At 53.2% G+C, this 27,524-nt stretch overlaps 1 long non-coding RNA gene across 2 annotated transcripts; it reads right to left on the bottom strand.

Moving 5' to 3' along the window:
* Positions 1-8,036: 8,036 nt before the first annotated feature.
* Positions 8,037-22,642, bottom strand: LOC150017261 (uncharacterized). Of its 2 annotated transcripts, none has more exons than XR_016510103.1 (3): positions 21,721-22,642; positions 21,100-21,178; positions 8,037-8,283 (listed from the first exon to the last, which is right to left on the bottom strand). It is a non-coding gene; the product is annotated as an uncharacterized LOC150017261 (long non-coding RNA). The 2 variants fall into 2 exon arrangements; XR_016510102.1 differs by lacking the exons at positions 21,100-21,178; positions 21,721-22,642 and adding exons at positions 11,227-11,308; positions 13,245-13,299 and having other exon boundaries at positions 8,039-8,283.
* Between the last annotated feature and the right edge of the window lie 4,882 nt (positions 22,643-27,524).

Raw genomic sequence — 27,524 nt, forward strand, 5'->3', positions numbered from 1 at the left:
GCGCTGGTGGGAGAAGAAACAGCGTAGGCAAAGGCTCAGAGCCTGGCAGAACCTGCCACTGTCTGAGTGAAGAGGCCAGGGATGTGGGGAGTGAGGGCCCAGTGCTCCTCGTTGTCACCTTCTAGGGGTCCCCGTCCTCTTCCCCTCTCTCCTTCTGAGGACATGCCTGGTACACCTGAGGACTACAGCCAGGCCTGTGCTGGGAGCCGCCTGGAAGCCGCCAGACAACACAAGGCAGGCAGGTAACAACGGAGAGCTTCCCTCCAGTCTCCTGGAAGTCCATGGTCCAGGGGTGTGGCACGGTTGGCAGGCCGCCCTCAGCCCCGGGCACAGGCAGTCCTGGCATGAGCTGGGGAAAAAAAACAACTCTGCATGGGCACCCTGTGACAACCAGCAGCCTGTCCTTGAATCAGATGTGGGGAAAAGGGGAGACAGAGACTGGGTCCCCCCACACCTGACATGACAGGAAGACCCTCAGAGCCTACTGTTGTCAGGAAACAGAACACACTGCTCCCCAGGGTAATCTGCTCCGTTCCCAGCCAGAGGGACCCTGCCACCAGCTGGCACTTCACAGCTACGGAAACTGAGGCTCAGCGCAGTGGAGGGCCTTCCGAAGGAGTAAGCGGCAGAGCAGGACAGGCCCCTGAGCTGTGACGGGAACACCCACAGTCTGAGTGTGGGCCCCCACGTTGCATTCAGTGAGATCCGGGCGCGACCACTCCCGCCAGCTCCCTCTGCACCAAGAAGAGGGTCAGAAAACTTCACCCGCACGTCCACCCCAGGGCCCGGGTTGTCCGAAGAAACAGTCTGATGGCCTCCCTGTGCAGAGGGGGAAGCCGAGGCCGCGGAGGACACGGGCCTAAGAACACAGTGGAGGCAGACCTGGGCGTGAGCTGACAGTCAGGGCACATGACTCCCAATCCAGTGCCCTGACCCAGTGACCCCAATTCCCTCAGGTCGGCCTGGACCCCGGAACCAGCTTCAAGGTGGTGAACTTTCCGGAAGCACATGCGATAGCCCCTCCCCCATGGCCCTGGTCCCAGCAGAGAAATTACCTATTGTCTGTGTGGTGGGATCCTGAGTGGGATCCTGGGCCAGAAAAGGCGCGTTAGAGAGACAAACCAAGGGAATCTGAACACAGTGTGGACTCTGGTTAACAGCAGTGCATCGGCACCGGCTCACTGATCGTCACGAGTGCACCTGCTGTTACAAAGTATGAAAATAAAGGAAACTGGGTGTGGAAGCTCTCTGAGCTCTTGTACTAGCTTCACAGTTTTTCTGTAAATCACAAAGTTGTTCTTCTTTAAACATTTTATTTATTTATTTTTAGAGAGGGGGAAGGGAGGGAGAAGGAGAGGGAGAGAAATATCTGTGTCTGGTTGCCTCTCGCGTGCCCCCAATCCAGGACCTGGCCTGCAACCCAGGCCTGTGCCCTGACCGGGAATCAAACCAGTGACCCTTTGGTTCGCAGGCCGGTGCTCAATCCACTGAGCACACCAGCCAGGGCTCATGAAGTTTATTTTTCAAAGCTATAATGTACAGGGATATCTAGACAGACAAATACATTTGTTTTTGTTGTTCAATTGCTAACACCATTGGAAACAGGGACCCCTGTGTCTGGAAACTGAGGGCACCCAACAAGACCAGCCATACTCTGCAGACTCCCCCGCATCCTGCCACGCCCCCATCCCCCCAGGGTGGGGCTGCAGCCTGAGTGGGGGCCTTGCTGACTCTCAGGACTGGAGGCCTGGGTCGGTGAGAAGCAGGGGGCACCCACACCCAGAAGTCTGGACTGTGGTGTTTGCTGCCCAGCAGAAATCCTCTTTCCGGCCCAGATTTGCACAAAACAGGCCAGAATGTGTGGGTACAGCCCCTCCCAGTGGTGCCTGAAGCCCCTCCCAGGGGAGTCTGGCAGCCAATCAGCCAGTCAACCCCGGCGGGTGGGAGGTCAGTTCCTGCAAGAGCCTCCACCCCAGGAAAACAGAGGTATTGGAGGAGCAGAGCCCGGCGAGGATGGAGAATAACCTCACCTAAGAGACTCCAAAGGCTGTTTCATCCGTAAAGTGAAGAAATAAAGCGGAGATGGACTTGTATAAATAGCTCGTAGGAGAAGGAGGAGGAGAGGGACACCCAGCCCTGGCCAGTGCGACCCAGAGGGTTGGAGCATCGTCCCATAAACCGAAAGGTTGCGGGTTCGATCCCCAGTCAGGGCACACGCCTGGGTTGCAGGTTCAGTTCCCGGTCAGGGTGTGTACGGGAGGCAACCAACTGATGTTTCCCTCTGTGTCTCTCTCACACTGATGCTTCTCTCCCTCTCTCCCCCCCTTCCCCTCTCTCTAAAGTCAGTGAGCATGTCCTCAGCTGAGGATAAAAAAGCGGCCAACCCACCTTCTACTGAAATGAAAGCGCAAGAAAGAAGAAAGACAGGAAGACAGGGTCCCAGCAACCACCTGAAGAGCCTTCTAGGGCAGAGAACGGAAGGAAGACATTTATCCCTTCGCCACCTTGTCTTCTTCATAGAAGCTGTCTGTCCCAGAAATCACAATTACAATTTACTTACACGGAACTGTGGTTATCCTCATCTGAAATAAACTTTGTATAGCCTGTGTGTATTTAAACACTTGTTTATTGCCTGTTGCCTCTTCTAGAGGGTCCTGTGCTCTGGGGGTCGTGCCTGGTACCCCCAGGCCCAGAACAGTTTCCGGCAAAGGAGGGGCCCTTGGTTACGACTTGCTCAATGAAAGGAACAATACGTCTTGTCAAACAAGTAACAAATCCCCCCAGTCAGAAGCGAGGCAGAGCCTTCAGACTGAAAAGCGCCAGGGGCGTGTCCCAGGGCTCAAACCTGGTTCCACCACCGCGGGGACCGCATCAGGACCGGCCACCGCCCCGCGGACTCTGCCTGGGACCCGGGAGTTTTCCTCCTGGGCACCAGGCCAAGAGAAATGCAGGTGTGGACCCCCCGAAAGACGCGGTGGGAGCACTGGGAGCAGCTCCTGCCACGCTGTGCCCTCGCTGCCCCTGCGCCCGCGGCCCTGCCCCTCCCGGGAACTGCCCCCAACGGGCTGTCTTGTCAATCAGTGCTGGTTGTGTCCCCACCTGTGGGCCTCACCGCACCAGGATGAGAATAAAACCTCAGGCGGGGGCTTGGCCTCAGACTGGAGTGACAGGCCACCAGACCGCTCTCGGCTCAGCAAGGCGCTCGGCAGAGGCCCCTGGCGGCCCAGGAGGGGTCGTCCCCTGGCACCGTGGGCACCTGGCGCCCGCCACTGCTGTGGCTGCACTTGCCGGGTGTGGCTGGGCACTGCCTTCCAGAACCTGAAGCTGAGCCCTCCCGAGCTCTGGCCTGAGCCTGGCTGCTGGGAGGGTGTTGCCCGGCACCCTTTTTCCTGCTTGACCAGCTAAGTTTAGGAAAGGCTCCTCCGAAGGGAGTGAGGTGTGACGCTCCTGACCCTGTAGCACCAGGCGGTGACACCCACGTACCTGTCAGACTGCCCCAGGGAGCTGAGGGGGTGCTCTCATCACCCAGTGAGTCAGGGGTCGGGGGGTGCCCACCTCTGGGACCATGGCACCCCGAGGGCCTGTGGGAAGGGTCCTCATTGCTGCTGCACCCCCCAGTCTTCCCTGATTCAGTGGGAAGGGGGTCACACCCACGGAGACCCCACAGGGAGGGAGGTGGGCGAGGCGGATGAAGGAAGGGGAAGAGGAAGAGGGAAGAGGGGAGAAGGGGCCTGCCCAGGTAGAGGCTGCGCCGGGCTGCGGACAGGCTGCTGGCCTCTTCTCCTGCCCCCTGTCTGTCCTTTCAGCCTGAGACAGAAAGTAAAAACCACAGCTTCAGGCGGCTAAAAGCTTAAAACAGAAAAAAAAAAAAAAAAAAATCGGGGCAGGGAGGGTTGAAAGAGAAAAAAAAAGTCCACTGGCTGCAGGGAAAGAAAGCAAACGGTGAGTAAGCTGCATGTTTTATATCCAGGTGACCCCCGTATAGCACGGCTGTCAGGTCCCTAACAAAGGCCGCGCTCTGCCAATCCGTGTCATACGGAACAAGAACTGATACAAAAAGCGGGGTCAGTTTCCAAAAAATTTTAAAACGTACTATTATATTTTTATAATTAAGAGAAATATCTTTATTAAAGCAATTTTCATCAGCAGTATTATGTAGTGATATGAATTAAGTGATGTTTTCTTCATCATCACTACTAAGCTCCATTAACCGAATACGTTTTCTCTTTGACAAGACGTCCTCCTCCTCTGAACTTTCTTCAGCATTACCTTGATTTCTATGCTCAACTTTTTGGAAAAAATCTGTTACTTTAGGTTGCTTGCTTTTAGCTGAGATCTTTATAAATTTCATTATGTGGTGCTAAGCACTTCTGAAGTTCTCTCTGAAACTTTGTGCTCCTTCCAATGCAAGGGTGTTTATTTAAGAAACACGACTAACTGTTTGGCTAAGTCCAGGCCTTTCCTTACGCTTTCTAGAGTAAACTGTTTAACTTCTTCGTTTTCATCAGTGCTGTCATCCCCTAAGTCATCTTGGCACATTCCAGACGTCATTGCCACCACAATTGCTTCATCAGTTTCCTCTTCTACCAGCAATTCCTGGGTATCTTCTACAGTCACATCATCAAAACCTTCCCCCCTAAAGCCTTAGCAAGTCCTACCATTGCATCCATCCTGTCGGCTGCTGGCTCGGTTAGATCTTCACTTTGAATGGACTCCGGCCATATATTTTCCCAACAAGCATTTAATGTTGTCAGTTTTATTTCTTTGATGGATGAGTTTATTAGATTAATACAGTCCAACATTTTATCATGTTCAGTATTGTACAGGGATTTCCCTAATTTCATGTCATACAGGAGTTTTCCCCAATTCTCTGTGTTACAGTGAAACCGTGTTATAGAAGTACCGTGTTATATGGGGGATATCTGTATTTATAAAAATATATGATAAATAAAATTTACATATATACATAAAACAAGTCTTTAATTTGACCCAATTAGAAATCAAGTTTATACAATAAAAGTTTATATAATAATTGTATATAACAAGTATACACAGAATTTATATACTAAAATAATTTATATAACAAAAGATTGTTAAAAGTGCCAACTGGCACCTGGGCTGGCGTGGGTCTGCTGGTTGGAGTGTCATCCCGTAAACTGAAAGGTCGGGGCTTTGATTCCCAGTCAGGTCACACCCCTGGTTGGGGAGGCAACCAACTGATGTTTTTTTTTTCTCTCTCTCTCCCTTCCTCTCTCTAAAATCAATAAACATATATACTTTTTAATTTTTTCAAAGACTTTATTTATTTGTTTTTAGAGAGAGGAGGAGGGAGGGAAAAAGAGAAGGAGAGAAACATCCATGTGTGGTTGCCTCTTGCACACCCCCAACTGGGGACCAAGCCAGCAATCCAGGCCTGTGCCCTGACTGGGAATCGAACTGGCAACACTTGGTTCGCAGGCTGGTTGGTGCTCAATCCACTGAGCCACAGCAGCCAGTGCAACACATATACTTTTTAAAGTGCCAACTCCCTTTGGCGCCTCTACAATAGAGGTTCTAAATCATTTGCTAAAACGTACCCATTAACAAAACCTTATGGAATGAATACTGGGAATCAAATGATTGTCATACCTGGGGATCCCACTAAATGGAAACATTGTAGCCCCTATAATCTTAGGGAAGTAACTAAATATAAAGTAGAGGGAAACTCGATAGACCTCATTTAAAGGGCAGCTTTGCCTCAGTTTACCTAGAGTGTCAGCACCGGTGTTTGCATACACACTGGTACGGGGAGCAAAGGGGAGGAAACAGGGGAGCGAGCCTGTTTACTTCACCAGGAGGCTACACCTCCCCCTCCAGGGACCACCACATCGCTCCACCAAGGGGACTAACGCTCCTGCCTCCCCCTCCAGTGCTGGACTATTGGGGGGCTCAGGGGGAGGCGCTGGATCATAAAGGTCCATCAGTCCTACTAGGGGGGCACAGACACATTCAAAGCCCACAAAAGCTTGGAAAGCTGGTTGGTCATTTTGAAAAGTCACCTGGTCCATCCCAAAACCAAGCTAATATAATCCTCAGAGAAGAAAGTACCTCTCTCTCTCCCTCTCCCCCTCCATCCTTCCCACCCAGTGATGCACTCACCCCAGTCTTTTGTGCTCTCTCTGGCCTGGGAGCACACGACCCTGTGGGTCTAGCAGCTAACGGCCCGCAGGAGAGGACACGGGATCCGAAAGAACTAAGCTCTCGTCCCTTGGGTGTGACCTGTGCTCGCACCATGCATCTGTGTGTCCTCTCTCCACGGCCACACGGGCTCCACACGCAGGCCCCAGGAGGGCGCCTGGATCCTGCCACACAGCAGCGGCCTGCAGCGGGAAACACATGCAAAGCCATCTGGACGCTGGGCCGGGCTGCCCTGGACCATGGAGCAGAAACTCTGGGCACGGGCTTTCATCCTGGCCTCGCTGAAGACTGGACCTTTTCCATGGTGGGAGGGACAGAGAAGGGACCCTGGCAAGTCAGGAGTAGAGCCCACATCATCAATAAACCGTACCACAGGGCCTCGTCCTCCCGGGCCAGTCTCCGGAGATCATTTTCCTGTGATGCCACGAGGACCCCACTTCCACCACCAACAGTAATCTTTGCTCCAAAGTATCCCGCGCTGGGCAAAGATGCGCTAACAGGGTGAACACATTGAAAGTAAAGTCTCTGGCATTTACAGATTAGCTTACTTAACTGGACCTGCAGTTAAAATAGTTACTATGGCCCAAGGTAAGTTAAACTGGGGCCCGCCCGGAGTAAAACTTATCCTGTAAAACCTAATTAACGGCAGGCCCAAGCCCTCCGAGTGAGCGTTTGTGCCGCTGGGAGCTTGGCTATGAAGAGCCCCCGCAACCCAAAGACCTGGCAGCCTGCCCATCAGCAAGTCACCAAGGCACTGACAGTGGCGGCCAAGGTGCGCAGTAACTGCCGGATTGGCGGGCCTACCTGTGGGCCCCTGCTGGATTCCCGCTCAGCCACAGAGCGAGACCCACACCCCCGAGAGGGGACCCACCTGGCCAGCACATCCCAGGTTCTGGCCCTGGCCCAGCTCGCTGGCTGTCGGGGCTGAGACAGCTGCATCCCGGTGTTCACACCTTGGTCCCCGCAGCACTGTGGACTGGGGCGCAGGGTGAACCCGACAGGGGTGGCTTTTCTCCCTTGGAGCCTGGGATTCTTTATGCTTGGAGCTTGCTGTGTGCTCAGTCACGATCCTGACACACACCATGCTCATGTGGAAATGGACTGGCCTGCACTCCTGTGCAGAAAGGGGAAGCGGCCCTGGTGCTGTTACCTGGGCCAGGCTATGGGTCAAGGTCACTCCTTTTCATCCCGTAACAAATGTGTTCTGTGCTCTTACTCTCTGCAAGTCTTCTCTCTCATCCCCGCAGAGACTCCTCAACACAATGTCAAAGCATCCGAGGGTCGGCTGTGCTAATCATGCCCTTTTACTGTCTGTAACTCTTTTAAATTTTTTATTTATTTTAGAGAGAGAAGTATCAATTTGTTGCTACACTTACTTATGCATTCAGTGTTGATTCCTGTATGTGGCCCGAACAGGAGTAAACCCACAACCTTGATGTATCAGGACGAAGCTCCAACCAACTGAGCAACCCAGCTGGGGCTACAATTCTGAGGCTCTGACTTGTTGGGGCTTTGCTGACTCTGGAGAGACTGCCCATCCCAGGACTTGCCAGTTCCTAGAGACAGTAAACGCCTAGCCTGGGAGGGTGCCTTTCATATGCAAACCAGCCAATCCAGAGCCCAGGGGCCCCCCAAAGCAAAGGAATTACAAAGATGGAGGGTCCTTGTTACTAGGTTTCAAGACAATGACAGTGTGATATTGGTCAATGGACACACAGAACAAAGGAGCACAACAGAAAGCCCAGAAACAGAGCCACACAAATACAGTCAACTGACCTTTGCCGTCAAAGCCAGTTCTACAGAGAAAGAATAGTCTCTTCAGTGAACAGTGCAGGAACCACTGGGCGTCCACGTGCAAAAGAAGCAATGAACGGAGACACTGACCTTACATGGAAATTTACTGAAAACTGGCCACAGTCCGCCCTGGTAGGTGTGACTCAGCAGGGAAGGCTTCGTCCTGCAAACCAGAAGGTTCCTGGATCAATTCCCAGTCAGGGCATCGGCCTGGGTTGCAGGTTTGGTCCTGGTTGGGGGCGGGAGAGGCAGCCGATGTGTTCCTCTCACACTTCCATGTTTCTCTTTCTTTCTCCCTCCCTTCTCCTCTCTCTAAAAATAAATAAAGTCTTTTTCAGAAATGGATCATAGGCCTAATTGTAAAATGCAAAACAACAAAACTTTTTGAAGAAAACAGGAAAAAAAGCTACATGACTTCGGGTTGGGGATGAGTTTTTAAATACAACACCAACAGCACAGTCTGTGAAAGAGAAAAAATGTAGCCTTATCTTTATTAACATTTAAAACGTTTGCTCTGGCTGGTGTGGCTCAGTGGACTGAGCGCCGACCTGCAAACCGAAAGATCACCGGTTCGATTCCCAGTCGGGGCACAGGCCTGGGTTGCGGGCCAGGTCCCCTGCTGAGGGCACATGAGAGGCAACCACACATTGGTGTTTCTCTCCCTCTCTTTCTCCTCCCCCTCCCTCTTCTCTGAAAATAAATAGATAATCTTAAAAAAAATAAATTAAATAAATAATAACTTTTGTTCTGTGAAAGACACTGCTAAAAAAATGGGGGGAAAAGCCACAGACTGCTAGAAAATACCTGCAGAACACATATCTGGTTTTTAAAAAAGTATATTCAAAATATACAAACAATTCTTACAAGTCAGCAGTTATGAAACAACCCAGGTAACAAATGAGTAAACGGCCTGAGCAGAGTCCTCCAATCAGAGCGGCAGGGAGACGCAGCGCCACGCCCGTGGGAGCGGCCGCAGGGCAGCCCCTGACCTGACATCACCAAGTGCGGGCAGCGACGCGGGGCGGCAGGTGCGGCGCAACCGGGTGCGGCCACTTTGGAAGGCGATTTCTCACCCACGGGCTGGGCTCCTGAGGGTTTACCTGACTGGTGTTTTAAAAGATTTTATTTATTTGTTTTTAGAAAGAGGGGAAGGGAGGGGAGACAGAGGGAGAGAGACATTGATGCGCTAGAGAAACACTCAATCGGTTGCCTCTTGTGCTCCCCCAAGTGGGGACCTGGCCCACACCCCAGACCTGTGCTCTGACCAGGAATCGAACCGGTGACCTTTCAGTTCAGAGGCCGGCACTCAATCCACTGAACCACACCACCAGGGCTACCTAACTGACTTTAAAATGTATGTACACAAGACCCTGGCTGCTGTGGCTCAGTGGATTGAGCATCGGCCTGCAAGCCAAGTGTCGCTGGTTCAATTCCCAGTCAGGGCACGTGACTAGGCTGCACGTCAAGTCCCCAGTTGGGGGCGCGAGTGAGAGGCAACCACACAGTGATGTTTTTCTCTTTCTCCTTTCCCCTCTCTCTAAAAATAAACTAATTAATTAATTAATTTTAAAAATGTGTGTGCACACAAAAACCTGCATGTAAATGTTTCCAGCAGCCTTATTTATAATCCCCCTAAAACCGGAAGCAAACACGATGCTCTGTGACCGGTGAAGGATAAACCGCCTGTGCTATATCCAGACAACGCAAGGTGATTCCGAGCGAAAAAGAAATGAGCTAGCAATCACGAGAGGACGCGGATGGATCTGAAATGCATGCAGCTAGGTGAAAGAAGGCAGGCTGAGTGACCCCCTTTCTAAAACACTCTGAAAAAGGCAAAGCTATCAAGACCATGAAGAGTAGTTGGCGGGGGTGCGGGGGTGGGGGTTGAATGTGTGAAACAAGGGAATTGTTGAGGAGGTACCATTACTGTGTCTGAGACCAATAGTGAGTACAAGGCGTCGGCACTTGTCGGGCCTCACAGAACTCTTATCACGAAGAATGAACCTTAATGTGTACAAACTTTAAAAAACCCACTTAAGATCAGTAGGGGTCAAGGACCCCAGGGTAGAAGGCAGAACGTGACAAAGAGTCAAATGGTATTAGAAACGTCTGGGACAGTCCCGCCGGGGGGCCTGGGAGGGTAAGGCATTGGCGTCCCTGACTCTGAAAATGAGTAGAGATGAGGAGACCAAGGCCAAAGGGCTGTCCTCTGGTGGCTCAAGCTGGTTCTCGTGGGGACATGTGGTAACCACTCTAGAACCATCCTGCGTGTACACTGGCAGGAAACCATTAGGTAAAATAAACAGTAGATGGGGGAGCCAGGTGTCTCCCGGTGGGAGGGGGATTACACATAAGCAAGGGAGAGGCTAGAGTGTTCCGTGTGGTAATGGATTAGAATTGGAAACATCAATATAAACTCACATTTAGCTTCCCATAGATATAACTATTACATGTAGAAATAGTTACAGGTGTGTGCACATAGGGGTTAGTATGCACACATACATGTCCTTGCTGTGTCAGTTGAGAGCACCTAGAGGCCAGGACATCCCAATAACCAGGATCACACATGACCGTGATCTCTAATGCCCTTCCCCAGTAAAAGGAACCAGAGCCCCTTGGGGAAATGGCAGATTCTAGGGTGGGGACAGGGGACAAACAAGATGAGGCTGGAGCACCTGTAGTATCAGAAAGTAAGAATGTGGTACATACACACACACACACACACACACCGAGGACTGCAGGTCAGGAGCCAATGGAAAGACCACCCAATGGCCAAAGCTAGAAAAATTTGAGCAACAAAATAGATAACACAGGATTGGATTATAGCCCAAAGCGTAAAATAAATGCCCATGAGTCCACACCGATGGGAGAGGAGAGAACCCTCCCACGCAGACTCCCAGATAACTGATGCAGATCCTTTCCCCTCAGAGCTGATGCACAGAGCCCCACTCCACGTGCGGGCTGCAGAGTGACGTCCCTCTGAGCACGTGCCATGGAAGTTGGGGACGGTCACTACAGTGACAGAACCTGACAAACTCGACCTCAGCCAGGGTACCAAGGCCAGCGTCAACAGAGGTAAGTCATGCTGAAGGTACGTGCCCTTGACAGGACGAAACGGAAGTAGCCTTTGCCTCCACGGTCTTCCTCCCTAAGACCCAGAACCCGAGTCTAACTGTGGGAAAACCATTGGACATGCCCAACTGAGGAATATTGTACAAAGTGACTGGCCAGTCTTCCCGAAGTCGCCATGCTCACCCGAACAAGAGAAGTCTGGGAAATTGTCACAGCCAAAAGGAGCCAAGGAGACCTGATGACTGACTAAATGTCACGTGGTGACCTGGATGGGCAGTATGGATAGAAAAAGGACATCAGGGGAAAACTGAGAAAATCAGAACAAAGTATGGGTTCTCACTGGTAACGATGTACCAGTATCTGTTCATTAATTGTAACAGGCCTATCACACTAACATGAGAAGTTAACAGGGAAACAGGTATGGCGCATACAAGAGCTTCTCCAACGCGCTTTATAATGTTCTAACATTATAAAAGTTTATTTTTTTAAAAAGTATTCAGAAGCATACACCTGTAAGTTTCCATTTCCATGAAGTTCAAGGAGAGGCAAAACTAACCCAAGTGTTAGAGGTCAGAATAGTGTATGCCAAAGCCCAAGTGCTACCTCCTCCAGGAAGCTTCCGAGATCTGTCTGCCCGAGCTAGAGGCTCATCTTTCTTCCACCCTCTTCCCTAGACACTGGGCTCTACATCTGTGGTCTATGTCTCCCCAAGGGGCAACACAGCCTCTGGACACAGACAAATGGAGCTGGGACTGCAGCTCTGCCTCTCACAGGCCATGTGGCCTTGGGCAAGCCACTTCACCTCCGAGCCTCAGTTTCCTCAACTGTAAGGTGGGAACAGCTACTACTTTCTAGGTTGGTTGTGAGCAGGAGCGTTTGTGGGAAGCGCCTCAACACCCCACCTGGCATGTACCTTTCGACCAAGGGCAGCAGCCCACCAGGAGAGGAGAACCAGGCTGCGGAGGCGGGACGTGCACCCGCTGCCCAGGGACGCTCACCCGTCACCCTGCGGAGTTCAGAGCCAGGCTCTAAGATTTAACTCATGACACCTCTTTGATTAAGTCATTTTCAAACATGGCTTAAGGACAAATAAAAACCAGTTGGAGAAGTCGGCCCTGTTTCTGGGAAGGAAATTCCAGCTGCACAGCACACAGACACACACAGCCAGTCACCGTGGCCATCGGGTGCACGGGATGTGGTACCAGCACCCCCAGCGGGAGCCAAGCCTGAACCTGGAGCCAGGCTCACCCCCAGACCACGCCAGTGCTCCCGGGGTGAACTGCAACGGGCCTGCCCTTCCGTCAGCCTGACCGTCAGGGAACAGGCCCGGTGTCCGGCCCAGGCCCGTCTGGCTTGCATGCAGCCGCCCGGGTACCCATGTACACAGCACTGAGGTTTCCAAATCAAGGCTCTGCAAGGTTCTTGGTCCCCAGCCCAGGCCCAGGTGCGACAGTGTGCCAGCCAGGCACAGGGGCAGCCCGGGGTTGGCACGCTGCGGACTCAGTGCCTCCCCGTCTCTGTTCCGCCCTGTCTGCAGGCCCTGTCAGCACTCACCGCTGCCGGGCCACGCTCTGGACCCGACGGCCTGTAGAGACACATGGTGACTTGGATCTTGTTCAGAGTGTGAGGCCACTGAGTGTCTTTGTCCCAGGCACCATCACAGAAAGCGCCTCCTGAGCAGGGGCCTGGACAGGGGGGGCTGGGGTTCAAGTGCTGGCAGGGAGGCAGCGAGGTGCTCAGCTCCCTCCACCCAGCACACACACACCCAGCACAGTGGGAGTCGCTGTCACCAGGTCAGCCCCCTGGGGGCTCTGCTGGGGTCAGGGTCACCGCCCCCAACCAGGGCATAGTGGCTCTGAAGAGAACCCCCAGAACCGCACAGTGTGCGAGGTAATGCTGGAGTCACAGACTGCGTGACATGTAGCCCCTGGTGTTCACATACGCCAAAGACCCTGGATGTGGGGGAGCCCTCTCTTTAGGGGTCTCTCTGGGTCTATTTTCAGTTCAATATGACTGCATTTTCGGGAATAATCAACGTTTATGGCCCACACAAATCCGAGTGTCCCAAAGGTCTCCAACACGTCCCTAAGAAGGTCAAGGGTCGGCCCTGGCCCAGCTGCTGGCCTCTGACTTCTCCTCTCCTCGGCGTTGCCCTCACACCCAGGGCACCTTCCTGAGTCCTACGCCCACACCCAGGGCACCTGACCAGCCCCGCGATGGGTCCTCAGCAGGGAGAGTTGAGCGCCTTGCGTCTGGCTAGCAGCTTTGGCTGGGGCGCACCCACAGCGTGGACGGTGGAATGGAAACATGAAATGCTTGCTCATGACGTGTCAGGAGAAGGGCCAGAAAAGCAGCTGAGGATTCCTACAGCAAAACCTGTAAAAATGAAATGCACAGGAGATGTGTCCGCGTACGGACGCCCACGCCACAGCACATCCTGACCGACCTCTGTCTGTAACCCACGCGCGCCCTGCCCCTGCGCGTGTCTGGGCGACTGTGTGTCTGTGGCTGCGCTTCTGTCTGTGCGTGTCTGCGAGCGCGCGCGGCCTCTGGGTGCGGCCACCTGCCGGCAGTGAGCAAAGGCTGGAGAAGGCGCGGAGGATGCTCCCGAACAGGAAGCTGGGATTACTTCCGAGAGGCGGGGCTTTGGGTGGGGGTAGTTATGTCAGGGTTTCTGCTCTCGGAGTTTTACGAGCCTGAGTCATTCAGGAGAGTAAGAGGTTACTAATTTCATGTTTTTAAAGCCGTGGACCGCGCGCCAGCATCCCCGGCGCTCGCGCGCCCCCGCGCGCCCCCTGCCGGCCGGAGGTCCACCAGCGCCCCGGAGCCCGCCCCGCCCCAGTTCCGCCAGCGGCCGCAGCGCAGACCCTGCGCCTGAACCTGTCGCCCTTCGTCCCCACCCCGGGGCTCTCCTGGGGCACCGGCCAGAGGGCCCCCCACCGCACGCTGTGCAGGCGCCGCCCGAGCGCAGGTCGCAGAGGACCGGGGGTCGGGGGTGGGGTGCGGGGGTAATCGCAGGTGCAGCGTCTCCGCAGCGGGCAAAAGTATAGGCGGGGAGATTCTTCTGAAATTCTCATTTTAAACCTTTACTACCGGCCCCTCTGTCCTCTGTGTGGGGGGTAGAGACGCAGCTGGACCCCTCCCTGAGCCAAGATGGAAGCTCAGGAAAACCGCCTGCGAACCGAAGGGTCTCGGGGAGGTTGCGGGCCAGGTCCTCAGCGCCACACACTGATGTTTCTCTCCCTCCCTTCCCCTCTCTCTAAAAATAAATACATACATAATTTTTTTAAAAAAGAGGACCATTAAAAGTCCAGTAAAAGAAATCCATTCAAGAATGAATCCTCCTGCAACAGTTCTTCTTAGGCCCCTGCTCCTGGGTCAGCTCCGCAGGAACTAGGTCAGAGACACTTCACCTCTGCAAAGAGCAAAGGCAAAACAGGGACTTCAGCTGACACCTTGAAAGAGACAAGTGCATCTAGCTAGTTAGTCCCTGGTTGAGCCAGGGGAGTTTGCCAAGTCTCTCATCAGCCCCGCCAGAGAAACGAGGTTGAGCCCCTGGAGGGTGGAGTGCAGGAATGGCCCGCTCCAGGAGGCGAGATCAGAGAGCGTGACTGAAACAGCAGTTCCCCCTTAGCCTCAGTTTTACTTTCTGTGTTTCAGTTACCTGTGGGTCAACTGCATTCCTAAAATATCAAGTGAAAGATTCCAGAAATAAACAAATTACAAGTTTTAAATTGCACACTGTTCCAAGTGGCCTGATGAAAGCTCACACCACCCCTCTCTGTCCTGTCTCGGATGTGAATCATCCCTTTGTCCAGTGTCCCCACTCTATATATGCTACCCACTCCTTGGTCACTTAGTAGTGTCTCATCTTGGTTATCAGACCAACTTTCCTGGTATCACAGTGCTGGTGTTAAAATAACCCTTATTTTACTTAATAATGGCCCTCGGGTTGAAGACTAGCAACGCCTGCAATTCGGAGATGCCTAGGGCCCAGCTGTCAACACCCCCTGCCTCCCTGGCCCTGATGTTCAAGCCCCATTCACTGACTCACCGCAGCCCACCCCCATTCTCCCGTCTGCCTCAGGGAGGGATTCCCCCGGGGCCAGCACAGAGTCACACAGGCTGGAAGGGAGGGCCCAGAGCAGGGGCCTGGCCCTGCCCCAAAGGGAGTTTCAGGGTTCACCGGCACCACCCCAAAACAGGATCTTGGGCCGGCTCCATCCAAGCCTCTCTCCTGGATACTCCTCCCATTGGTGCAGCCCAGTTCATGCCCTTGACCGTGGTCACTCTGCGGTGGCTTTGCTCAGCAGGTCCCTCTGCCAGAAGTGCCCTCTCTCAGACCTAGCAGAAGTCCTACTCACCCTGTAAAGGCCACCAGCTTAGTGAAGACTTCCCAGGCCCGTCCCCTGGGCAGGTTGGTTTATGTCTGGGTCCTTAGTGCCAACTCAGGGCACATAGTAGGTGCCTAATAGGTGCAGGCTGAGTCCATATGCCAGCCACTCACTGAAGGAAGACGCAGCCTGCCTGAGCCCCGATTTCCCATCTGTGAAGGGATGCTGGGAAGAGCAGCCACAGCCTGGCCCTCCCAGAGGGAGCTGGGGACCAACGGGAACCCAGCCCCTGGGAGCCACTGGGCTAAGATACCAGCCAGGGAGAAGGATGAGGGACGCTTGCTCCCTCTGAGGCCAAGCCCAGGGGCGTCACTTGTCTCCCCTCCTGGGTGCCCACCCAGACCACAGAGGACAAGGTGGGTCCATTCGACAGGCGGAGACACCAAGGCTATGCCAGGGGCAGCCACTCGGCCTGGGTGGGGCAGGGTGGAGCAGAGGGGCAGGGCCCAGCACGCCCAAGGGCAGCCCGCAGCCACTGGCCTGGGTATTTATAAACAGCCCCGCCACGCCAGGTGCCAGCGCCCTGTAAAATGACCTCCTTGGCATTCTCTGCTGCCCTGATTTGTACCTTCAGTGCCTTTCCCAACAATGGACGCGACTCAGGTGACATTCTAGCATTAAAAACAGCGGAATGGGTCAAGTTCCCTCCACCAAGACTCACTATTAACTAACCACTTGCCGGGTGCCAGGCCACAGGAGAAGGGGGTACAGCTGCTGCTGTGTTTCCTGCCACAACACGTAGGCCAGTAGCACAGGATAACATTGAGTGACAGCAGCCGGACCCAAGAGAGCCCACATTGCAGGGCTCCATTTATAAAAGTGCAGATGGCGGTAAAAGTCAGAAAAGTAGTTGTCCTCAGTGGGGGCTCCTGGGGGCGCTGAAATGCGCCCTAACTTGGTGTGCATGGAGCCACAGGGTGGACATCCACCCTCCTGCTCACGTAAGTTTGCCCTTCAGTGTAAATAAGCAATACAGCTAACATTAAGAACGACATACCACCGGTGCTAAGGAGAGCTGCTCATTTTCCAGTCCCTTCCATGCCAGCAGGCAGGCAGGGCCGGCCCCACTTCTGTGTCCCCGGTGCCAAGCACAGGGCAGCCAGGAGGGAGGTGTCGCGGCTCCAGGGGGCCCCTCTCGTGTCCGTCCTCACCACAGCAAACGTCATCAGTAGCCCCATTTTACAAGCATGAAAACTGCCGTTCAGCAGAAGTGGGCCTTCTCTGACTCCAAAGTTCCTCCCAGAAAGCTCGGTGGCCACCCCAGCCCTGGGAGTGGGGCAGAGGCGTGCGTCGGGGGACAGCATGAGGGGCCAGAGGAGAGGGGGACTGGTGCTTCCAGCAGGAGGTGATACTCAGGCTGCGCCTTAGAAAACGCTGAGCTTTAGACCACCAACAACCAGGGGGAGGACAGCCGCCCGGGTGGAGGAAACGGCGGAGGCAGAGACGCGGACAGGGCCCACGCGGGGCGCGGTCGGGATCGGGCTGCCCTGCGGGGCTGGCACACAGGAGCAGGAGGGGCTCGGCACGGCGGGCGGGCCAGGCACAGCCATGGGCTGGAACCAGGCAATGCCGGGTTCTCGAGGAACTCTGGGGTCCTCAGAAACTTCCAGAACAGGGCGTCAAACATGATTTCCTTTTGAGCTGGTGTGAGCCACGCCCAGGTTCATGAAAGAGGCTGGAGAAAGAAGTGCCCTGGAGGCCGGACCAGCCGTCATCCCGTGCGGCCTGGACTCTGGGGCCGCGGTTCTCAGCCCTCCTCACGCCGCGGCCCTTTCATACGGTTCCTCCTGTGTGGTGACCCCCAACCATAACGTTATTTCTGCTGCTACTTCATAACTGTCATTTGGCTGCTGTTATGAATCGTAATGTAAATATCTGATAGGCAGGATGTGTTTTCATTGTGACAAATTGAACATAATTAAAGCATAGTGATTAATCACAAAAACAATAGGTAATTATACATGTGTTTTCCGATGGTCTTAGGCGACCCCTGTGAAAGGGTCGTTCGACCCCCAAAGGGGTTGCGACCTACAGGTGAGAACCGCTGCTCTAGAGTGGACACAGCTAGAGCCCCGGTCCCCAGGTGGTTCCTGCTGAGACACTCAGGGCTGTGGTCACTGGCAGAGACTAGACCCCTCCTCCATGCAACCCTAGGGAGGACAGAATTATGTTGGGCAGCCCGGGTAGGGACACGGGGTGTGGAGGGAAGAAAATCCAGATGCCCCTAAATTCCATCTATAAAACAACCACTGCCAGCCCTGGCTGGTGTGGCTCAGTGGACTGAATGCCAGCCTGTGAACTGAAGTGTCAACGGTTCAATTCCCAGTCAGGGCACAGGCCTGGGTTGAGGCCAGCTCCCCAGTTGCGGGTGTGTGAGAGGCCACCGATCGATGTACCTCTCGCACACGGATGTTTCTCTCCCTCTCTTTCTCCTTCCCTTCCTCTCTCTCTAAAATTAAATAAATAACATCTTTAAAAACAAAAAACAAGAAATCACAACCCCTGCCAGCCCTCTGCAGTGCCTGTGGCATGGGACAGTTTTGTTTCCCTTCAAAGGCTGTTAACTACATCAGTGGAGCATCTTAGAAACAAGGGTGACATCTTAGACGCAATTAGTGTATTTATCATTTTATTTACAATAGATTATTTATATTTACCTTGATGTTTATTTTCATTTAAAATTATATTGTGATAAGGATGGTGGCTGGAAGGAAGGAGGAAGAAAAAACAATAGTGTCATATTACTCACAGTTGGGAGTCAACAGATACTCTTTAGGGAAAGAAAGAAGTGTGTTTTGTAAAACTATAAAGGTAACCACGAGCTACATTTCCAAAACAGCAGAAGAAACACTGGTACCCAAATGAAGCAAGTATTTTATGACCTATGAAAGTAGAAAGTGTTAAATAAGATGACTTCGTTGAGACGAAGGCGGATTTGTCACATTGATAGATACAAACAGGTTAGCTCGTCTCCAAGGGCAAGTGCCTGTCCGTGGCTCACAGGCAGCTCTAAGCCGGAGGCAAAAGACGCCGTCCAAACAAGGAGACTCAGAAAGAATGACGGTAAAAGGACAGTGCAAGAGGTCACAGGCAAAAGCCAACAGAAAGCAGGGGTCAGGTTAAAGGCAAAACACGCGATGAGGCCAAGAAGAGCATTTTATAATGATAGTGAAAGTCACCGGGAAGTTACCACGTATCTACTATGTGCCAAGTAGCAGGCATTAATGTGAATGCCCCGAGAAACAGTGAAAACATAAAATGGCGTCACTGTGGTCAAGGGGCTAAATTACTAAAAGCTAGTTGGTTGAGAGAGGAGGAAATGATCCTACTCTTGCTCCAACTGGCTGGGGAACTTACACTTCTGAACTTTTTAGTCCTGCCTCAATGCCTGAAAGGACACACATCGAACTCCCAGGTAGCCTTGATTCCCCACAGAAGGCCTTGCGGATCCCAGACCACCTGCCATGCGCTATCCAGACCACCCGCCATTCGCTATCCAGACCACCCAATGTGACCAGACCACCTGCCACCTGCCATCGAGACTGTCTGACATCTGACTGATAACCACCCCAGACTCGTTCTAGGGCTAAGGGTGCAGGACCGATAATTTTCAAAACTGTACTTTTCACTATCAGAACTCTTAACCTGTCTTCTTTCAAACACTTCTGGGTTTTGTCTAAGTGTATTCACACTTTGCAAACTCTTTAAGACCATTGAACAAATCTTTATCATTTAATTCTAGCAAAGCCTCCAGACTCTGGTTCAACAGCATTAAATACACAATAACTACATTCTTACAATGAAAGAAATATAAGGAGAAAGAGTGAAAAACAAAATTGTAGTAGAAAATTTTAATTCATTTCTCACAGATATGTGCACAAAAAATCAAGGCAAATTAGAGAAGACCTGATAACATAGTTGCCAGAATACAGAGGCAGCCAGGAAGCAAACCCCGTCAGACAACAGGATGTGTTAATGGACCTGGCCAGACAGGCAACAACATGCAAACGGACCTACTGATAGGCTAGCAGGACAAACTCACCCTTGCTGATATGTGCGGTTGGAAGTGCGCCTGCAGAAGTCTAGGCGGGACTCTTACGGGCCATGTGGAGGACCCGGGAGTCCCCACTGCCTTGCTCCCCATTCCCCGTGCTCCTAGTGGCCCTCAAGTCGGTCCGGGAGCTGCCTCTCCCCTCCACCCCTACCCTCCTCTTCCCCTCAATAAACCCGTTACCTGATCCCACAGGGGTCTGCGGGTGACTTCTCAGAGCCAGGCTGCCCTGACAATAATTATTGAGATAGATGTAATTAATGTGTATTAAACTCTCTTTCCTAAAAACAGACTATTCCTTTGGAGATGAACAGTTGAACATTCACAAAGATTGAGCACATGTTAAATCATTAAAATATATATATATGTGTGTGTATATATATATATATTTCAAAAAGTAAATATAAAACAGACAACATTCTCCAATTATGATGTGAATCAAACCAGAAATTAATAAACAACCCACAAAACAAAAAAGACCTTACTATTTGTAAAATTTTAAATTCTCAAATTGTTCTTGGGTCAGAAAAGAAATCAAGCCCTGGCAGGTGCGGCTCAGTTGATTGAGCACCAGCCTGCGAACCAAAGGGTCACTGGTTTGATTCCCAGTCGGGGACCACATGCAAGGGTTGCAGGTCCCCAGTTGGGGGAGTGTGAGAGGCAATCGCACATTGATGTTTCTCTTCCTCTCTTTCTCCCTCCCTTCCCCTCTCTCTAAAAAAATTAATTAAAAAAAAAATTTTTTTTAAAGAAAAAGAAATCAAGTTTAAATTTCAGAATACCTGGAAAACAACCATAATTGAAATACTACATAGCGGAACTTAATGTAAACAGCTAAAGCAGTAATCAGAGGTAAATTCATAGCTTTGTTTATATATTTATTCATTTATTTATTTTTATTGGTTTTAGACAGAGGAAGGGAGAGAAACAGAGAGAAACATCGATTTGTTGTTCCACTTATTTATGCGTTCATTGGTTGGTTCCTTTTTAAAAATATTTTACTTATTTATTTTTAGAGAGAGAGGAAATAAGGAAGAAAGAGAGGAAGATAAAAATCGATGAGCGAGAGAAACATAGATCAGTTGCCTCCTACAAGCTCTAAACCAGGGACATAGTCCACAACCACAAGTGCCCTGACCAGGAATCAAATCGAACCAGTAACCTTTTGCCTTGCAGGATGACACCCAACCCACTAAGCCACACCAGTCAGAGCTGGTTGATTCTTGTATGTGTCCTGACAGGGATCAAACCCACAACCTTGACGTATGGGGACAACACTCTAACCAACTGAGCTACCAGGCCAGGCCAATTCATAGCTTTTAATACATTAATAAGGATGAATGAAAAATTAATGAACAAAGTATCTAACTCAAGGTAAACAACAACAAATAAAGAACAATAGAAACAGGAGAGAACTAATAAAGATAAAAGTGTAAAATGATGATTTAGGAAAAAAACAGTAGAACTCTAAATAAAATAAACCCAGTAGAAATAAATTTTAAAAAAATTTAAGTAGTTAAATCTGTAGTTGATCGAGTCAAGAAATAAAGAAAATATACATACACTAAAATTAAATATATGATAACAAAGGATAGGTCTCTCACTGCATACCTTCAATATAGTGACTCATAAGATATTTGGTCTTCATCCACAGTTCCTGGCTCACAGCTCCCAAAATCCTCGGAATTTCCTAAATGTTGGGAATGGGAATGGTGTCTTTTGTTACATTAATGAGGTGACTTTTGGACCCCACCCAAGGGTGGTGGCTGGTTGCCAGGTGAGCCAACCAAGTGATTAGAGAGCTGGAACTTTCAGTCCTATCTCAGGACCTCCAGGGAGGGCAGAGAGGCTGCAATTGCATTCAATTGCCAATGGCCAATAACTTTGTCAATCCTGACTATGCAGCGAAGCCCCCCAAAAGGACAGCTCCTTGGCTCTGTTTTGGAGAGCTTCCTCCATGGGGAAGCATCGTGCTGGCCCCAAGCTCCCTGAGGACAGAAGCCCCTTCATTCCAGACCCTGCCCTACATCCTCTTCACCTGGCTGTGGATTCCTATCACTTAACGTCCTTTGTGATAAATCAGTAATCGAGTCAATAACCGGGTTTTCTTGAGTTCTGAGCCGCTCTAGCAAAGGTGCTGGGACCCTCTCATTTATAGCCAGCGGGTAAGAAGCACGGGTAACAACACCTGGGCTGTGAAGTGCAGGGCAGTCCGTGGGGCTGAACCCTGACCTGTGGCACCTGCTGCTGTCACCTGGTACACCGGGCAGAGTTGCGCCGAAGTGCCCCGCACCGGGCTGGTGTTCGCTCGTTGGTGTGGGGAACGCGCCCTCCCCACAGCTGGAGCCGGAAACCCTTTTCAGTGCCCTTTGGTCCCTTTAGAGCTGACCTAGGGGGGGGAGAGGGCGTAAGAAGACAGATCAGTAAGGGCCCATTTCGAGCCCCCTTTTTTTGGCAAAGCTTTTGCTCCCACGGGGGTGAGCAGCCACCCCAATGGGACCTGCCTCCCTCTGGGAGTCTCCTTCCCCGAAGCTCCAGTCCTGAGTCCCGATCTGCTCCAGCACAGGCTGGGGTTTGACGAGGCCGGATAGGTTTTCGGCTTCCCAGCCCCCACACCTTACACAGGACCACGGGCTTCGGCCAGGGGTCGCCCCCCCCCCGCCTCTCCTCCCAGCTACTGAGGGTGGGTGACGGGAGAGGGTCCCAGCCGACTTCATTCAGCCCCTTCCCTCGCCTTGGTGGAGCCCCCGACAGGCCTGGGGCCCTGCCCACTGGACAAACATTCAGCTGCTTCCAGGCTGAGCACAGCGCGGAGCCCCCGGGCCAGGGCGGCGCGGAGGGCGGGCGCTCCGGGGAAGGCTTCCTCCGGGCGGTGTGCAGGCTGCGGCGGTCGTGGGGAGGAGGGGCTTGTACCCGCGTGGCCTCCGCAGGGCCCCCTAACCCTCAGGGGCCTGCCACGGAGGCTCTGCAGAGCGGGGGCGGGGGCACGGCGACCACGTGCCAGCCCACACAAGAAGTGGTCACTGCCCAGGGGACGCCGGAGGCCGGGCGGCCTCGGGGAACAGACACTTCCTCGGAAGTTTAAAGAAAGACCACTTGGCCCAGCGGACGTCCCGTGATCGCCAATCGCCGACCCCGCCACAGCCGTTCCCCCTCCCCCATCAGAGCGTGTGCCGCGTCCCACGCCCGAGTCCCGCGCCGCAGCCGCCCGTGGCCGCCCCCTGCGGGCGCGTCTGGGAACTGCTCCGCGCGCAGCCGGCTCGGCAGCCGGGAGTCCGGGCCCTGCCTGCGCGCGGATTGGCCGTCGCTGGTCACGTGCCCCCACCCCGGGCCAACCAGAGAGGGGGGCGAAGTCTCACCTGGCGCGGCCCCGCGGCCTTGGGCGGGTGCTGAAGCGCGCTCCCCCGGCGCCTGCCGCCCGCCTGGCTGCCCCGACGCGCGCACCTGCTGCTCCCGCCCCCCTTCCCCACCCCGGGGCCGCAGCGAGGTTTTCAAATCGCGAAGCGGCTTTTGGGGACGGACCCAAATTCTTGCCAGGCCCCGAGGCCCGCCCCAGCCGCCGGCCTTCCGCGCCTGCTCCCTGTGCGCCACGCTTCTGACCTCCGCCTAGCCTGCCCCCCGGCTTGCCCCTGGGTTCCTGCGGGGCTTCTTGGGACCCCGTGCACCGTGCTTCTCCTGGCACTGAGCACCCCGCTCTGGGCTGCGGGCCTTCCGGTCTCCGATGCCCTTTCATCCCTATTCCGCCTGTTGGAAACAAGGACATAGTGACTCCCAAACCAGTAAAAAGTCATTAGTAACGAAGGGCAAATGTAATTAGAGGGTCTTAAGGGCAAATGTAATTAGAGGGTCTCTGAGAAGGGAGCTGACAGCACTGGCGTATCTACAAACCACAGAAGGAGCATTTAGATGAACGTGTTAGATCGTAACTCCGGAGTATCCAGTAATGGAGAAACGGGGAAGAAGGAGAGGGGGGGGGGCTAATTGCGTTAGGGAGGGGGAGTGCTCTCACTTTAGGGCGAGGAAGTTAATCACTTTAGGGTGGCAATTTCAGGATGGAAAAGATAATCACTTTAGGGTGGCAATTTCAGGGTGGGGAAGCTAAGACTATAACACCAGTTTCCTTTGTCTACTTGGCGCGCACATGCTCCTGACTGTGAGGGTGCGCCCGGCTCTGCAGACTCGTGAATAAAGGCCTCGCTTTGCTGCTCACGTCCTGTGTCCCGGTTTTATTGTGAGCGTTTCTCACACGCCCACCACACAGAGCCTGGCACGCAGTAGGCACTTACTACCCGTCTGGTCTGAACCGAGGAGGCGGATGGTGGCTAAGGAGCTGATGTCCCTGGGCGTCACCGGAGTGCCAGGCCCGATGTCAGGCACTTGGTAGGCAGACAGGGCCGGCTGACCTTCAGCTCCTCCATAGCCCTGGGAGTTGTAAGGGATAAAGAAGCCGGCCAGCGACTCTGAAACCAGCAGGAGATCATTAACAGATGAATCATGGAAAAGGGGTGAGGAAATGACATTCCTCAGCTCCTCACACATATCTCTGGGACCAAAAGGAGGAAGATTGTTGTCACCAAGCACAGAGAAATGGGAAGATGGAGCTGGATAACTTTGTAAACGAGTTGGAGATAGACCTATAACTAGATTACCCTTAGTTAGTCACACCCTGAGTTAAGTAGTTAATCATGTTAGATTGTGAACCCAGATTAACCAGTAATGGGGAAACGGGGGAGAAGGGGCGGCTAATTGCATTAGGGAGGGGAGCTAATCACATTACTATAAAACCAGTTTCCTTTGTCTACTTGGGGCGCACGTACTCCTGGCTGAGGGCGCGCCCGGCTCTGCAGACTCGTGAATAAACGTCTCGCTTTGCTGCCCACGTCCTGTGTCCCGGTTTCTATTGTGAGCGTTTCTCACAGAGTGATGCCTTGGGGACCTTTTCCTGGGGAGTCAGGGAAGGCTCCAAGAAGCTGAATGGCTCAGCTCACCTCAGCTGGACTGGTTAGGGGCAGGTCTGGGGGCTGGGGTCACCTCCGTGCGGGGCAGCACGCACCAGGAGGCCACTGGTGGACAGGCCCCTCTGGAGGAGAGTCCCCAAGGTAGGACACGAAGTGAGAGAACTGAAAAGTTTCGGTCCCAACAGGAACCCACGGCTCCACTCCTGTTTTTTTAAAGGGGGTGGGTAGGTTGGAGTAGGGGGCTCAGAGCTGGGCTGCCCGAGTGAAAATCCAGATCCCGCCATTCCTGCGACCTTTCGCTCTCTCATCTGTAGAGCAGTCTGTACCTGGCCAGAGAGTTTGTGGGGAACTGCTCCTTGTGGTTTAGGGAACTGTAGCCCCGGCCTGAGCATGACCTGAGCACCCCGGCTGTGCTTGTCTTTAAGTCTCAACATAGGCTGCGTGGGGGACATACCAGAAAACCATTCAGAGGTTTTCCGTGGAGATTGGATTCAAAGGATATTAATGTGCTTTAGAACTTGCTATGCTTTCCTTTATAATTAAGTATAAATAACCTCTAGCAGGGAGTACCTTGTACCCAGTGCCAGTGTGGGGTCAGCATGTTTAATAGACCCTGGCACAGACTATTCATTGTACCCGCTGTACTGGAACTATATTCAGTTATTGTTGATTGTAACCTAGGCACCTGAAAGCTACTGATGATTTATGAATGTTGATCTTGTATCTCCCATGGTATCCTTCTCAACAAAAAGCATGGGGGACGAAGGTCTAGCTGCCATTCTCCACTAGGGAGGCAGTCACCTTCCTTCCCCCAGACATAACAAAGTGTCCTAGGTAAGAGTTTGTTCCGCCGTGGTCACGGAGCCTCTGCTGGACAGAGCAGCTTCCAACCGAGCCCAGGGTGTGCGAGGCACCGCCGCCCCAGGAGTTCAGGCAGGTTGTTGTTTGTGTTTCTTAAGCTGGAAGGAAATTCTCCATTATGGTAGTGGGGTTCTCGGTGATTTTGTAGAATTTGTTATTGCTCATCTGCACAGTGCAAGCTGCTTTCTTTCCTGCTCTCTGGAAGGTACTGAAGTGGCTGGAGCCCATGTGCCTGCTGACACATCACATCACGGCACCCGGCATAGTGCACACGCCTGGTGCCCCGGGCGTGTTTGTCGACTGAAGAAGTGAGTGACCATAGACATACGCCTGCCTTCTTAGAACACTCACTTGAGTACAGAATCATCTACCCAAAGTGTTCTTGATGTTCTGCAGAAATGCAGGGCTACAGGAGGGAGGTGACTGGTAGCTGAAGGGGGCGGGCAGGCTTCCTGTCAGAGGTGGCATTAGTGGCACGAGAGGTTGGGATGGGACAGACTTGGGAGCAACCTGCATGCACAGGAGCCGTGACAGGAAGCCCAGGTGTGGCAGGAGCTCAGCAGGACGCAGCAGAAGGGAGGGGTCTGGCCCCAGCTGAGGGTCTCGCCGTGGATCTGGATTTCACCTCTGAGCAGTGGGACCAGTGGATGCTCTGGGGCAGGAGGTAACTGGGATGCAGGGGAGCCTTCCGGGAGACTGGCTGGGGCTGCCTGGCGCAGGGACAGTGCCCGGTGGTCTGGCTGTGAGGTGGCAGCTCAGGGAGGACGGGAAGGAAGAGATGAGTTTTCCAAAGGAGAAAGGTAATCAGGAGTGGACCTTCCCTCGGAGCAAACCGCAGGCCCGGGGGCTCACCTGTGACTCATACACGCATGTAAGGAGAGGACAGTTCCACTCCCACACACTCAGCGGAGACAGAGGGAGCTGCTGGGCTCGCTATGTGGGGCCAGCACCGCGACCGGAAACCTGAGTGGGAAAACGTATGGGGCGGTCTCATTCCTGCTTCCTACACGAGCAACTGACTGGGTCCCGCAGAGGCTGACGTCCAAGATCAGTTCAGTCCTGGAGAAGAGAGGCCACACACCCTCCCGCGGCTGAAGAGAGATCCGACACGGGAGAAACAATTCCCAAGGGGGACTTGGCAAACTGGGAGTGGACAAGGCGTCCTTGCTCTGGCAAAGGGCTGCTGCAGGACGCCTGACAGACATCACTTCATCGGTGGAGCACTGGAAGCGACAAAGATGCCCTTTGTCACCACGTCCGGTAAGGTTCACGCTGCACTGGAGGACCTGGCCGGGGAAGAGAAGGGTGTAAAGGTTAGAAAGGAAGGAGCAAAGTTCATTATTTAGAGATGGTAGAAAAGTTGAAGAATCAACAGAAAAGTTACTAAAACAAATTTAGCAAGGTTGCTGGATATGAAAGTCAATGTGGGAGCCCTGGCTGGTGTGGCTCAGTGGACTGAGCACGGGCCTGTGAACCAAAGGATCGCCGGTTTGATTCCCAGTCGGGGCACAGGCCTGGGTTGTGGGCCAGGTCCCTGGTTGGGGGCGCACGAGAGGCAACCACACACTGTTGTTTCCTTCTGTTTCTCCCTTCCTTTCCCTCACTCTAAAAATAAAGAAAAAAATTTTTCTAAAAAAGAGAAAACATCATCTATTCCTTCCAACGTTATTTATAACACTGAAAACTAGAAAAGAGAGGGGGAAAAAACCCATATCGAGCAATGGGGTTGTAGGCACTGCCACTTTCGAGCGGCCTGAAATGGAGGGCATGGTGCCCAACGGCCCCCAAGCCTTTCTGGAATAAGAAGGAAGGCTCGAGTCCCTTTCCGCGTGCGTGCTTGTAGGAGACGCCTCTCCTGACGGTGATGCAGCCAGCTGGGCCCTGGCCCCCGCCTCAGGTGCAGGGGAGACAATGTCCCCATGGCTCCAAACCACCACCACTCTGCTCTTTCCAGCACTGACCCCAGCGTCCGGCCTCCTGCGCCTGGTACTACTGCACCAGACTCTTCAGCTCGCCAAGCACCCACCTGCAGGCCCCGTCCTGAGTGGGCCCCAGGCAGGTCCAGCTCTCACTGCCCGGCAAAGCCCCCCTGACCCGCCACCGCGGCTCCCCAGAGCAGACAGCAGCCCCTGTCCACGCACCGGCTGGGGCTGGGCTCTGCCTGGTGTCACTGCAATGCTTGCTGGCCCATGTCACTCAGGCCTGATTGGATCGAGC

Source organism: Furipterus horrens, unplaced genomic scaffold (assembly GCF_987537825.1).
Source record: "Furipterus horrens unplaced genomic scaffold, mFurHor1.1.pri manual_scaffold_3, whole genome shotgun sequence".
NCBI lineage: Eukaryota > Metazoa > Chordata > Mammalia > Chiroptera > Furipteridae > Furipterus > Furipterus horrens.